The sequence below is a fragment of the Microtus oregoni genome, unplaced genomic scaffold (assembly GCF_018167655.1).
Source record: "Microtus oregoni isolate MIOR12 unplaced genomic scaffold, Mior012 000015F_ref0000493, whole genome shotgun sequence".
Classification (NCBI taxonomy): Eukaryota; Metazoa; Chordata; class Mammalia; order Rodentia; family Cricetidae; genus Microtus; species Microtus oregoni.
In genome coordinates, this window is record NW_024543074.1 from 23782135 (window position 1) to 23797505 (window position 15371).

Consider the following 15371-nt stretch of genomic DNA (forward strand, 5'->3'; position numbering starts at 1 on the left):
TTTACACCTTATGACATTACTTTGGCTGTAGTTTTGGGACAAGATTGAAGAGGGGAACAATGAAAACAAGGCTAAAGGCAGGAGAAAATAGCATTATAGACCAGAGTAGTTTCTGTATACATTTCTAACCAGTGAGAGCACTGCTCATAGACTGGATGTGCAAGTCTAGAGTGGCAACTCAACAGATATTTGCCAGGACACAGAAAAAGAAACCTGTTTCTCAGTTCTGATAACCCCCACAAAAAAGAGCAAAGCATAAAAATTAGTTCCAGTTATGGAAATGGATATATCTTAAGTAAAATAACCTGTAGATTGTTAAAATGCAATTATATTGACTTCCATAAAAGGATAAGTCATTAAGAAAATGACACACATTAAAGAAAAAAATAAGTGAGATAGTCACTGAGAAGCCATGCTAAACTTTCAAAACATGTTTTTCCTAACCTGACAGTCAATAAATTAAAATAGATACTCCCTTATTTATGCTAAATACTGTCTTTAAAATAAGTCATTATGCTAATGCCTAAAATCCTAAAGTACCCTACTAAAGTATGAGAATGATTATTAGCATTATTTAATATATGTTTCAGATCATGTGATTTGAAAAAGAGACAACTGGCCAGACACAGTAGTGAAGATTTATAATACGAGAACTTGAGGGTCATGGAGACCGGAAAATCTTTGAGTTCAATAGCAAGATTGGTAACAGGGTAAGTTCTAGAACTTCCTGGCAACTTAGTGAAATCCTGTTCTAAAACATTCAAAAAAGATGATGGGTATGAAGGTACACACCGTTCGTCCCAGAATTTGGGAAGTAGAGGCCAGTCTGGTCTACATAGTAAGACCCTGTTTCAAAGACACCATTAAATAATGTTAAAAACAATGTTGTGTATAACGTTAGATGCCTTTAATCCCAACATTCAACATTCAGGTGTACTTCTATGACTTAGGCTAGACTGATAGACATATCAAGTTCCAGGTCAGGATGACACAGTGAGACACTGTTTCTAAAAAATAAAAATAAAAAAAAAAATCTGCTGAGCAGTGGTGGCGCACGCCTTTAATCCAAGCACTCAGGAGGCAGCAGGCAGGAGGATCTCTGTGAGTTCGAGGCCAGCCTGGTCTACAAGAGCTAGTTCCAGGACAGGCTCCAAAGCTACAGAGAAACCCTGTCTCAAAAAACCAAAAAAAAAAAAAAAAAAAACAAAAAACAAAAAAAACCAAACAAACAAACAAAAAAAAAAAAACTGATGACACACACAGGACAAAAGGGTGGACAGAGAAGGATCAATAACAGATGAGGCAAAGACAGAATATGAGTATCCATTTAACTAAGTTTACTAGAAATTTTCTACAGAACAAAATGCTGGAAAATCAATTATATCATTAAAAACTGGACAATGACCAGATGTGTTGAACATGGCTGGACTAGAAACAGAAAAGTTGCCTCTCTTCTTACGGCCTTCACTAAAATACTACCAGGTCCATTAGCTGTTAAAAAAGAAGAGTTTAAGGAAAGCAGTGTTGGAATGCTGGCTTTGACACCTGGAAATAGTTGTCAGCTGTTGACCCCTAACACTGGTTCTTCTGTAAATCTCCAGTCTGAAGGCGAGAGATGCTGCACAGGTAGAGGCAATTTCAATAACCTCAGGGCAGGATCTGAACAAGAGATACAGATTTGGTTAAGGGAAGAGGGTAGGGAGAGGCAATGTCAAAGCTAACTCAAATGGCAGGTTACAGCTCAGGCTCCAGTAGTTCTGTGTCTGGACATCAGCCCCATATATTGGCTAAAAACCCAGAGAAACTAGACAATTTCACCAGTGGGACCAGTCAGAGAACTTGAAATGCATCCAGTAAACAATAAATGTTTATCTGGGCAGATAACCTGGCAGATAGCCTCATCCTGATCTTAGGCAACTTCAAACCCCACAGCAGGATACCAAGTGCAGAGAGGCCCTTCATTTTTGCCACATGGGTCAGAAGCAGAGATGGAAGGTGGTCCTGGCTTCTACCAAAAGAGAGGCAGCAGGAAGCTATTCTCTGCAAGTGCCAGCTTCCCTCCCCACCCCCCCCACCCCAGCTACTGGGTGATGGCCAAATTTCCTGGCTATACACAGAGGTGGGGACAGAGAAGTCAAGTCAGCCAACACTAAACAATGCCACCGCATAAAACTGGCTGTTACACCACAGCCCTGAAGGTACGAGGAGCTCTGGCGTGTTTGGCTGCTGCCACAGGAACCACATTGGCTGAGGGCTTCCCCAGGCCTGGGTGGGTGGCTCATCACTGATTGTGGCCACACACACAGGCTCAGTCACCACCTCTGTCAGTGGCAAACAGCTGCTGAGAAGGAATAGCAAACTCAATGGTACTGTGTACCGTACAGCAAAATCACCCACATTAGCAGACTAGATGATATTCTCAAGAACTCAGGGAGCTATCAGGCAAAATGCTGTGAGAAAGCAGGAAGTGGCTGGAAGGACTGGGCATGAGTTGATTGACAACTGACTACAAATGGTTTTATTATTGGTCTGAAACATACACACTCCCTAACGAGGGACTGAATTTTGGCACTGGCTCTTCCTCCCACCTCTGCTTCTGCCCACACTCTTCTTGGAAGTGGAGCAGACAAGGAAACAGAACCCAGAGTTTGCCTAGAGGGAAAAGTTCAGCTCCCATTCAGCAGACTACTGCTGAGCTCTCCTCCAGAGAAGAGCATGGCAATAGTTTTAATAAAGGTTCTCTGATCTGAAACAGTACCAAAGTAAAGCCCAACAGAAAAATAAGGGTGTGGGTCTTGGATGGAGTCTATCTGTTGTTTTTATTTTTTGAGGTGGGTGTGCCAATCCATTTTTTAACTTCATTCGCACTTATAGCTGCTGTATAATCATTTCCTGAAAACACAGTAGGAAGAGAGTGGTATTTACTCACCCCACCCTCCATCTAACTCTACCCCAACAATCCAAATATGTGCTTTAAACCAACAAGAGGCCAGCCTCTTGCCTTTGGCAGCCCCGAAGGCCAGACATTACTAGCACGCCAGTGAACAGCTCAAGGCTCCACCCACAGCAGACTGCACAACGGAAACCCAAGAGGAGTATCATTCCAGCACAACCACCCGGGAGGGGAGAGCTGAGGAGCTGGGGTGGAGTGCTTGGGACACTTGTAAGGTCTGACACCAGAACACCCAAGTGGTAGCACAGGCATTCTGGTAGCTGATGACTGATGAACTACAGCATGGGAAAAGCCAAATGTTTTAATTAAAAACAAAAACAAAAACTGTTCCTGCATAAGGAGAAAGAAGGGTAGAATGTAGATGCTAGGATGGCAAGGTGAAGTCATCTTTAGGGAACTGGCTGTCTGCCGGGCTAGTCCAATTCTGGAAACACGTGGGACATTCAGTTCCTTTTCTTTCTTTTTTCAAGACAGGGTCTCTATGTAGTCCTGGCTATCCTGAAATTTGTTCTGTTGACCAGCCTGGCCTCAACCTCACAGAGAGGTTGTGAGTGTTAGGAATAAAGGTGTGTGCAATCAAGTTGGGTGGCATTCGGTTTCTTTCTTTCTTTTCTCTTTCTTTCTTCCTTCTTTCTTTCTTTCTTTCCTTCTTTCTTTCTTTCTTTCTTTCTTTCTGGTTTTCGAGACAGGGTTTCTCTGCAGCTTTAGTGCTTGTCCTGGAACTAGGTCTTGTAGACCAGGCTGGCCTCAAACTTACAGAGATCTGCCTGCCGGGTGCTGGAATTAAAGGTGTGTGCCACTACCGCTGGCAACATTCAGTTCCTTTCTTTTTTTTTTTTATTTTCTAGACAGGGTTTCTCTGTAGCTTTTGGCTCCTGTCCTGGAACTAGCTCTTGTAGACCAGGCTGGTCTCGAACTCACAGAGATCCGCCTGTCTCTGCCTCCGAGTGCTGGGATTAAAGGCGTGTGCCACCACCGCCCGGCAAACATTCAGTTTCTTTTTCTTTTCTTTCTCTTTTCTTTTCTTTTCTTTTCTTTCTGTCTGTCTGTCTTTTCGAGACATGGTTTCTCTGTAGCTTTGGAGCCTGTCCTGGAACTAGCTTTTGTAGACCAGGCTGGCCTTGAACTCACAAAGATCCTCCTGCCTCTGCCTCCCAAATGCTGGGATTAAAGGTGTGTGCCACCACCACCTGGCCTGACATTCAGTTTCTTTATAGAAGAAGCAGATGCATGTGACTATGGGGACAGGACACAGGAGTTCCACTCCTGTCTAAATGGACTGAAAGACTTCTTTGCAGTAGAGTTAGAAGGAAGCATTAATGGAAAACAGTAAACTCACCGTTTCTGGCTGTCCAAGGCCTATACAGCACCTTCTTCCTGATGTGTCTGATAGCCTCTTGGCACTAAGATCCCGTTTCACTTATTAGTTTTCCTGTTTACTCTGAGAGGATGTATAGCTCTCCCCTAGGACTCTGTAAGGACATGCTAGGGAGAGAGTGGCTGCAACAGTACTGTAAAACCCTGGAAGGAGTGTGGTGCTGGTGTAAACCCTGAAAATGTTTGTGGTGCTGGGGACTGAACTGAACCCAGGGCCCTGCATGCTAGGAGGGTCTACTACTGAGCTACATGCTTAAAGTTTTCCTTTTGCTGTTGCAATTTTTTTGTTTTGTTTTTTGAAACAGGGTTTCTCAGTGTAGCCCTGGTTGTCCTCGAACTCAAAGATCAGCTTGCCTCTGCCTCCCAAATTCTGGTATTAAAGGCACGTACTACCACTACCCGGCTGTTGTAGTGTAGTGATTTTTTTTTTTTTTTGCTTTTTGTTTTGTTTTGTTTTTCTCTGTAGCTTTAGAGCCTGTCCTGGAACTAGCTCTTGTAGACCAGGCTGGCTTCGAACTCACAAAGATACGCCTGCTTCTGCCTCCTGAGTGCTGGGATTAAAGGCGTGTGCCACCACTACCCGGCTTATTGCTTCTTTTTGAGACAGTGTCTTCATACAGACTGGAAGACTTAATATTGTTAAGATGAAAATCTATCCAATGTAATATATATATTTAATCCAGCCCTACTCAAACCATAATAAATAAGTCTCCCCTTTAACAGAGAGGTTTTCACTACGTAGATCTGCCTTAAACTTATCACTATGCAGATACGCAGATCATGCTGTTTTTGACTCGTTGGCAATCCCTCTGACTTAGCCTTCCACATTCTAGGATTAAAGGTACGGCCTACCGGGCCTGGCTATAATGTCAATGTTTACTGAAACAAAACAGCATATTCTAAAGTTCATGTGTGATCTCAAGGGACCCCAAATGATCTTGAAAAATCACAAAAGTTGGAGACTGAAGCTTCCTAATTTTGAAATGGACCAGCTATAATAAACTACTGTATAATACTACACAACATGGTATGACCAATGAAGCAAGGCTCTCAGAGATAAACCCGCACATGTATGCATGGTCACATGTTTTTTTTTTTAATGAGGGTACCAAGGACACATGATGTAGAACTGGATTTCTACATACAAAGAGTGAAGTTGAAGCCTGACCTAAATCAGGCATGAAATCAACTCAAAATGGATTAGAGACTGAAACTCAAGAGACAGAACAACAACAAAATTTTCAGAAGCTGACATGAGGGGAAATCTTATGACACTGAGTTTAGTTATGATTTCTTGGTTATGATACTAAGCACTTGGCAACATAGGAAAGAATAAGGGATTAAGAATGTGATTTAATTACCTATTGTGTGGAAGGCCCTGGGTTTAATCCCCAGGACTGCAAAAGGAAAATCATACACAAGAACAACACCAAAACAAAAATGTGAAAAGGCACCAAAGAATCCAATTAAGATAGTGAACAATAGATTACTAAATGGAAGAAAATATTCACAAATCTACAAGAAACTGATATCCACGAGGCTTGGGGAATGGTTCCTCAGTTAGGAACACTTGTTGCTTTTGCAGAGGACTGGGTTTCAGTTCTCAGCACCCACACCAGGCAGCTCACAACCACCTATAACTCCAATTCCGGGGGTCTGACATCTTGTGGCCTCTGTGGGCACCTTACACAAACGTAGTGCATATACAAACACTCAAAGACACATATACACATAAATAAATCTTAAAAAAGAGACTGTTATATATAAAACATATAGTCTTATGATTCAACAACAAACAATCTCCAACAATCCAATTTAAAGGCAGGCAAAGATACCAAGCATTAAGTTTGAGGCCAGACTGACCTATACTACAGGACTCTGTCTCACAACTACTCTGGCTCAAAAATCCCCAAGGCTGGAAATATATTTCAGGAATAGAATGCTTGCCGTGTGTGTACAAGGCCTTGAGTTCAATTTCCACCATTGAAACAAACAAAAATAAAAAAAAATAGGCAAAGAACTTGTAAGAATCTTTAGGTAATGAAAATAAGCACATTAGGCATGTAAAATACTCAACATCATCAATCACTAGGAAAATGAAAATCAAAACCACAGTGATTTACTATTTCATACTCTTCAGAATAGATATTATTTTTACTATCCTGTCAAAAAGGAGGGTTGGTGAAAATGTCATTCTAGTGAGAATATAAAATGGCACGGCTGCAATGGGAAATGGTTTGGTGTTCCCTAGAGAAGTTCAATGTAAAATCGTGATAATTTAGCAATTCTGGCCAGGTGGTGGTAGCACACGCCTTTAATCCCAGCACTTGGGAGGCAGAGGCAGGCAAATATATCTATGAGTCTGAGGCCAACCTGGTCTACTGAGTGAGTTCCAGGACAGACTCTAAAGCTACACAGAGAAACCTTGACTCTAGAAACAAACAAAACAAAAAAACTAAAATAAATAAATAAATAAAAAAGTTCATCAGTTCTTTTTATTTCCTTAGGTGGTGGGGACATTTGAGGCAGGGTTTCACTGTACTGTGTAGCCAGATCTGTCTGCCTCTGCCTGACCAGTGCTGAGATTAAAGGCATGCATTGCCACCCAATTAAAATCCAGCAATTCTACTCTAAGTTACACACTGTAAAGGCATAAAAATAAAGATTCAAATTGATCTTTATACATCAGTAAAATTACTCAAAACAGCCAAAAGGTGGAAATAACCGACGTGTGTATCAATATTGGATTAGAAATGGGTTAAGAGGCTGAAACTAATGGGCCAGGCAGTGTTTAAAAGAATACAATTTGTGTGTTGTTATTTCGGGGTATAAGCTAGCCAAGCAGCCAGGAGCTGGACTGTGGGAAGAGGCCCGCAGCTCTCACACTTCATTACCTAGGTTCATCTGGAGCTCCTGGATTCAGATGAGTCTCCCACGTCAATGCTAGGATTACCATGAGCCACCATGTCCAACCGTACATGATGAATCTCAACAATACTTTACTATGTGAAAATGAGCAGACACAAAATACAAATACACAGAGATAGAAATCAGAAGGTATCAGGGACTGGCAGGAATGGGGATGTATGATGATTGTTTCATGGTTTTCAAAGGCATCTTCGGTCTATTATTGTAATGGTGGGATGTGGCAGAGCAGGGTGTTTCTAGAGATGAATGTCAATGATTTCTGTGTAACAATGTGAATACACTTAATGTCACTGGGTTGTACTAAGAGTGGTTAAGACAGGCTTGATGGTATATGATTGTACTACTTACTACTACCTGGGCCACACTTGAGAGGCTGAGATAATAGAATTTTTTAGTTCAAGGCCTAGCCTGGGCTGTATAAATTCTGCCTCAGAAAACAAACAAACGAACAAGCAAAAAAAAAAAAAAAAAACAGAAAAACAACCAAAAAGGTTAAGACTCTGTATTAAAAAACAAACACCTGACTAAGAGGCTAGAAAGATGGCTTAGAAGTAAAATACATACTCCTCCTTCTTCTTCTTTTTTTTTTTTTTAAAGTCTTTCGAGACAGGGTTTCTCTATGTAACAGTTCTGGCTGTCCTGGCTCTTCTGGAACTACCTCTGTAGATCATGATGGACTCGAACTTCCCATGTGCTGAGATTAAAGGTGTGCACCACCACTGCCTGGAAAAACTACAAATTTTATTTCCTTTAGTTTTGGAGGGTACTAGTGATCAAACACTGAACCTTCCATGAGCTAGGCAAGCACTTTACTACTGAACTGGCATTCTCAATCAAAACAAAAAGTTTTAGAAGAAAAACAATGTCATTCTTTATGACCTCAGGCTAGGTAAAGTTTCTTTTTGTTCTATGAAAAGCTGAAATTATTCTTGGTAATATTTTAACCTAAAAACAAAGTGATTAAAAAGGGGTAGTGTGGAGAGATGGCTCAGTGGTTAAGAGCACTGGCTGCCCTTGCAGAGGGCCCAGGTTTGATTCTCAGCACCTGCACGGTAGCTCACAACCATATGTAACTCCAAATCTGGGGCTCTAAAGCCCTCTTCTGATCTCTTAGGGGACATGTGGTACACAGACATACATACAGAAAGTACATCTGGAATTCGTGGAACTTACTCTTGTAGAGCAGATAGGCCTTTAGTGCTGGGGTTAAAGGTGTGCACAACCTCTTTTCAGTTTAGAATGAATTTATATTGTTTTGTTTTTGGCAGTACTGAGGATCAAACCCAGGAACTTGTATGTTAGGCCAGTGTTCAAACACTGGGCTAATAAATCTCTATTTGAGGAACACTTTCCAATTTCTTTGAAACAGAGTCTTCTTAGGATAAACTAGCTGATCAATGAACTCCAGGGAGCCTCTTGTCTCCGGCTCTCCAGTACTGAAATTGTAAGCATGAGTCATCATCCCTCCCCTTTAAAAATACATGAAACATGGAAATTCATACATTGGTAGGTAATGAGATATGAATGAGTATGGTCACTTTGTAAAGCTAGGAAACCATATAACCTAGCTGTCCTCCTTTTCTCTCAGTACCCTCTTCCTTCCTTACTCCAAGTCACTGTTTCCTGATATTCCCAAGTTGATCTAAGATTCTTGGGCTAAAAGTGATATTTTCACCAAAGCCTCCTAGGAAGCTGGGAGTACAGGTGCCTACCATCATACCCCTCTTCTTTAAAAAAAAAAAGTGTGTGTGTGTGTGTGTGTGTGTATACATCTCATATATATCGGTGCATATACTATGGAGTAAATAGGGAGGTCAGAAGACAGACTTGCGCATTGGGTCTCTCACCTCATACTTTACAGCTACTATGTGGTTCTGGGGGATCAAAACCTGAGTCACCAGGCTAGTATAGTATGTTGTTGTTGCTAAGCCAATTCCTGGCCCTAAATATATTTCTTGTATGTGTGGAGATCTTATCAGGTGTCTTCTACCACTCCCCACCTTATTATTATTTATTTGTTTTTTTATGTGTACAAGTGTTTTGCCTGATACATGACTGGTGCCTCCAGAGACCAGAAGAGGGCATTATACCTACTGAGACTGGAGTTACTGGCATTATGGGCCACCATGTGGGGGCTGGCAACTAAACCTGAACCTTTGCAGGACCAGCCTATATTCTTAGGTGCTGAGCCTTCCGCCTTATTTTTTTTGAGACAGGACCTCTTACAGAACCTGGAGCCTACCAATTTTGATGGATTAGCTGGGATCCTCTGGTCTGAACCTCCTCAGGACTACAAGAATAGGTGTGTATATCATGCCCAGCTTTTACAAGTTATGAGGGATGCAAATTCAGCTCCTTGTGCATATGCAGCAAACACTTTACTCACTGAGCTATCTCCCAATCCCTTTTCTTAAAGGATGCATACAGTATTACAAATAGATTCTAGTACTGTTGATAATTGTAAAAATATTATATAAGAGAACAGATCAACAAGTTGTTATATACTCACATAACTAGGCAATAATACATGAATCTAAGTGAGAAAGACACAAAACTAAACACAAAAACATGGACAAATCTAAAAATTGTCAGATTCAGTATTAAGAGTAAAGCAAAACAGGGACAGAAATGATATGCATGTAGATAGTATAAATGTACAAAGTGATACTTCATTATTTATGAATATATACATGTTAATAAGATGCACAGATAAAGTGAATTCAAAATATTGATTACTTTTAGGAAAGGAAAAACAGAAACAGGACCTTGCAGGAGTAAGACAAAAGAGTTCTGACTTTAGAATGTATTATTTCTTTTAAAGCTAGGTGGGTAGAACCTAAATGTTCACTGTTTCTTTAAGAGTCTTTTTCTGCCGAGCTAAAGAGAAACCCTGTCTCCAAAAACCAAAAAAAAAAAAAAAAAAGAGAGAGAGAGAGAAAGCTAGACTAAGAGTCTTTTTCTGATGGAGTATTGGAATGGCTCACTGGGGAAAGACGCTTATGGCCCTCAATCACTAGAAGCCACATGACTGAAGGAAAGAACTGACTCCTGGAAGTGCAGATCTTGAGTGAATCTTGCTGGCTTTACAAGAACAGAGAGAGGGGTTTGAGAGATGCACTTTTCCAGAGGATCTGGCTTCAATTCCTAGGACCCACATGGCAGTTCATAACCATCACTCCAGTCCCAGTCCCAGGGGATTTGACACCTTTCTTCTGGCTTCCTTGGGCATTGCATGCACATGGCACACAGATATAAACTCAGACAGAACATTCAAACATATAAACCCCAAGTACTGGGGTTTATTGGCATAGGCCACAATTTCTGGTTGGGCAACTTCTTTTAGTTTTCTACTCTCAGACTTATAGACTGGTGGGCAAGATAAAAACTGCTTCGGATGGGGTCAAAGGACACACCTAGAATAACACCATGACCTGGTGGCTCTCAAAGTTATCATTTAGGTGCTCATGATTTAGATGTGAGCAAAAGTGTAATTTCTTCAAAAACCCTTGATGTGACTCCAAGAAACGATGTGACAGCACTTGCTGCACATTTCCCTCAAAGGCATATTAGCATGACCTTTTCAAATGCAAATAGGCTTACTCAGTACAGCTGTCATGTTTCTTGGGTAAGAGTTTAAAAGAAAAAGTAACATTCCCCCTCTGAGTCAGGGCCTGTGACCAAGCCTGATTGAGAAGGGAGGGCCAAAGAACACCTTAAAGAATGGCCCCTGTGAGCTTAAAATGCCAAAGGATTTAATGTGGATAGACTAGCAGAAAATGTCTTAAGCTTTACAGTGTCTCTGCTGGTGTCTGATGAATTCTGGTACAGCCCTACTGCACATTGGCTGGGTATTCACTGATTTTAAAGGAGAATATAAAAGTCCCTTGTCTCCAAGTCAGCTCTCCAATATCTATAGGGATGTCTGTAAACTACATCACTCAGCTACATTTCATTGTTTCTTACTTAAGATTCTCTCATGAGCAACCCACGACACCAGACACTCAGGATGTCAATTCCAAGACTCAGAGAACTCTTGGTTCACTCTTGGTAAAGATGTTCTACCACAACAGGTAAGAATGAAAAACACAGAATTTCGAAGAGACTAAGCCAAGTAAAGGCTGGTAGTGATGAGAACAACAGAATGAAGCCAGGTGATGGTAGCACACACCTTTAATCCCAGCACTTGAGAGGATGAGAAAGATCTCTGGAGTTAGAGACCAGCCTGCTCTACAGAGTGAGTTCTAGGACATTTTCCAAAGCTACACAGAGAAACCCTGTCTGGAAAAAACAAACAAACGAACGAACGAACAAAAAAACAGAATGAAAGTTTAGATGCTTTTAAATATAAAGGCCAGGGAGAGAAGAACTAGAAATTCAAACATGCCTAGATTAGGGAGTTTGTCCCCATTTACAGGAAGTTTATCCCTGACATCTAAATAGTCATGTTTTAAAATCAACAAGTTTGCTGGTTTTCAGCTGCCACTGACTAGTATCCTCAGTGGCTCTGGTCCACAGTGCAGGCAAACTGTGCCCAGCCAGACTAGATGAAGACATGCAGCCGGAAACCAGTCAGCCAGCTTGACCCCTCACTACTTCAGGAGTCTAAGCAAAATGCTACCCCATTACAAGAGAAGTAGACCAGATGCTTTAACCCTGGCCACACAAGGCTGCACCACTGGCCCATCATCTCAACCAGCATATTCTGGGAGAAAATGGTCTAGGACCCAAGGGGATTCCCAGAATGAGAACGGAAGCCTATGAGCAAGTTCAGGAGGACCTTTGGTGCCCTCCAGCCTCTCTGTCCATTGCAGTTGCATATTCACGTCCACAGACACATATTTTTAAAATTTGATATAATTATCTCCTAGAAATTACTGTATGTAGCCTTGTGGGATCTAAAGCAATTAAGTGAAGATAAATTTCTTTCATGGAGCAAACTGTCAAAGGATGAAGCAATTTCATTCCCCATTTGAAGTGGAAGCTTTGGGTCATGCATGGTTTATTTGAAACAATGCCATCACCTAAAGCTGCTGATCTTATCTCTAACTCTGTTCTCCATTTCAAACTGCTGGAGATATGTAGCGTGGCACTGCCTGAAGTAATGACGTCTGGCTCAAGGCCAGTGAGAGAGCAAGCCAATTTCTCTAGGTTTCAAGCAGAAGAGGACAAAATCATATTTAAAAAAGATAGCTACACATGTGAAGTCTGCTAAACCCTAAAAAGGAGGAAGTATTCTCAAGGCGCTTGTTGAGTGTGACGAAAGAAGCACCCTAGTAAAATGAGGCAGTAAAAGAATAGGTGGGGTGGTCTCCCCCCTCAAAAAAGGAAAGGGTGAAACACATACATGCCCAAGAAGATTTTTCTCTCCTGGGAGACACCAAACCAACCAACTAACAGACAACCCAGGGGAGCTTATTTTACAAACATCCCGATAAATGGGAAGCATACCAGACTAGGAATCAATAAAGAAGTTCTAATTCAAACACTGTAGGGCTATGCCTGACATTTAGTGGAACGCTTCCTTAATTGTGTGTGTGTTTTTAAAGTACAGCTTTCTATCTGCCTGCCTCTGCCCCACCGCCCTCTAGTCTATTTGTGTATGTATGAGTCTATGCCAAGCATCCACGGAGAGGCCAGGGGATAACCTGTATGAATGGGTCCTCAGAGTTGTTTATAAGTTCCTTAACTGCTGAATCGTCTCACTGGTCTGGCACTTTATTTTCTTTTGAAAGTCCTCTGTAATCACATTATTGTTATTTTATAATATAAAGTAAGTCTGTTAGCAACTGACTTCAGGTAAAACCCATATATGTCATTCCATGCCTGAGTCTGACTTTCAGCAGAAGGCTTGAATATCTAAAATTGACTTTCAAATGTCAGGACACTGGAATCATCAGAAGAGTTTATTAAAACAGACTGCTGGGCTTTAGGGCCCAAACTTTTTGATTCATAAGGATGTGATGGAGTCTAAAACAGAGTAAGTTCTCAGTGGGATTTGACACTGATGGTACTGGTGGCACACATGAAAAAACAGAGATATACAGGAACTGGGAATCAGACAAAAAGAACGATGTAGAACCACGGTTTAAAAATTCTTTTTTGTGGGGGCTGGAGAGATGGCTCAGCAGTTAAGAACACCAACTGCTCGTCCAGAGGACCCAGGTTCAATTCCCAGTACCCACATGGCAGTTCACAATTGTCTGTAACTCCTGTTCCAGAAGATCCAACACCCTCACAAAGACATACATGCAGGCAAAAACACCAATGCACATTAAGTAATAAATTATATATGAATATAAAAAACCTTTTTTAAAACAGATTAAAAAATTGCTTTTGTTTCTCAGTTATATTAGACACATTTCTAGTATTCAGCTGCCACTGATCACTAATGGCTGCTGTATGGGATAAAGTAGAAATAAAACGTAGGTAGGTAAAATATAGGAATAAAATAAAGTAGGAAAAAAAGGAGGAATAAAATGGTTCCTTTGCCATAGAAAGTTCTGCCTCACAGTATATGCTAAGGTGATACACACCTTTAATCTCGGCACTCCAGAGATAGAGGCAGGAGGATCTCTGTTAGTGTAAGGCCAGACTAGTCTACATAGTAAATTCCAAGACAGCCAGGGGAACATGGTAGAGAGACCTGTGTCAAAAAGAAAAATAAAAAGGAAAAAACAACAGAAGAAGACAGACGATGACAACAACAGGGCATTAAGGAAGGAAGGAAGGAAGGAAGGAAGGAAGGAAGGAAGGAAGGAAGGACAAATTAGCCAAGCAGTAGTGGCACACACCTTTAATCCCAGCACCTGGGAGGCAGAAGCAGGTGGCCCTCTGTGAGTTCGAGTTCAGCCTGGTTTACAGAGTGAGTTCCAGGACAGGCTCCAAAGCTACACAGAGAAACTCTGTCTTGAACCCCCCAAAACAAACAAACAAGCAAGCAAACAAACAAACAAATAAAAACCAAACCAAACCCAACCCCCCAAAAAACCCAAAACCAAAAAAAAAAACCCCAAAAAACCCAAAACAAAATCAAAACAAAACAACTACTACCCCACCACCACCACCCCCGCCAAATACCCAAAAACTGTCAAGAAGCCTTAGCAGGTACAGTTAAGAGTTACTTACTGCCATGCCTGATGACATGAGTTAAATTCTTGGAATCACACAAAGATAGGAGAGAAACAGTGTGATCTCCACACCTATGTGACAATATGCATGCACCATTCACCATACACATATACATACACACACACACACACACACACAATTTGATTACAAAGGTGAATATTTAGTTGAGAGAAAAAGAGAAGATTAGGAGAACTAAGGTATATCAGGTATCAGATAAGAAAAATAGACTGTACTTCTGAGCAAACCTTCCTGAAGCAGTGGGAATTGGAGGAAAGTAGACTGTTTAGTTGAGAAGGAGCTTGACCACAGAAGTGACTGTCTCATGACACTGGCAACGATCTAACTCAGTGAACTATTAGACTCTAGAGGGCCTCTCCTATTAGATAGGAGAACAACCCTGATGTCTTTTAACAGGCCTCAACTCTACTAATGAATGGAAACCACATTTATAATTATGATCACTGTGTACTATTTCCTTTGCAATATGTTAAAATATGTTCTTTGGGTAGAAGGAGCTTCCTCTAGCTAAAATATTTTCCCTAGTATGAGAGATTGAACCTAGAGAAAGATCTGCATGTTAGACAAACATTCTGTAACTAAGCTACAACCCCAGCCCAGGATGGTTAGTAAGGATAAATCTTCCTGTTTTGTTTTAAAATGCCTTCAGAACACAAAAGCACAAGTAACAAAAGGAAACGAGATTAATTGAACTTTATCAAAGTTTAGAACTTCATCTGGGTGTGGTAACTTATGCCTACACCTGCTTGGAAGGTTGAAGCAGGAGAATTTCAAATTTGGGACCAGTCAAATTTTTGACCTTACAAAACAACAATAACATTAACAACAATGACGACAATAACAAGAAGCCCACAAATAAGTAAACAAGGAAGTCTCTAAGACCCCCAAAACAATGTCTGTAAGCCATGCAACTGTCAGTGCTACCTAGATGGTTGACAACACCACATGGTCTGCTCACAGGACATAA

General features: G+C 41.1%; 1 protein-coding gene across 4 annotated transcripts in view; it reads right to left on the minus strand.

Annotated features, from left to right (window-relative positions):
- Nucleotides 1-15371, minus strand: part of Smg6 (SMG6 nonsense mediated mRNA decay factor) — a 251623-nt gene that overhangs the window by 69120 nt on the left and 167132 nt on the right. The gene's annotated exons all lie outside the window — the stretch shown is intronic.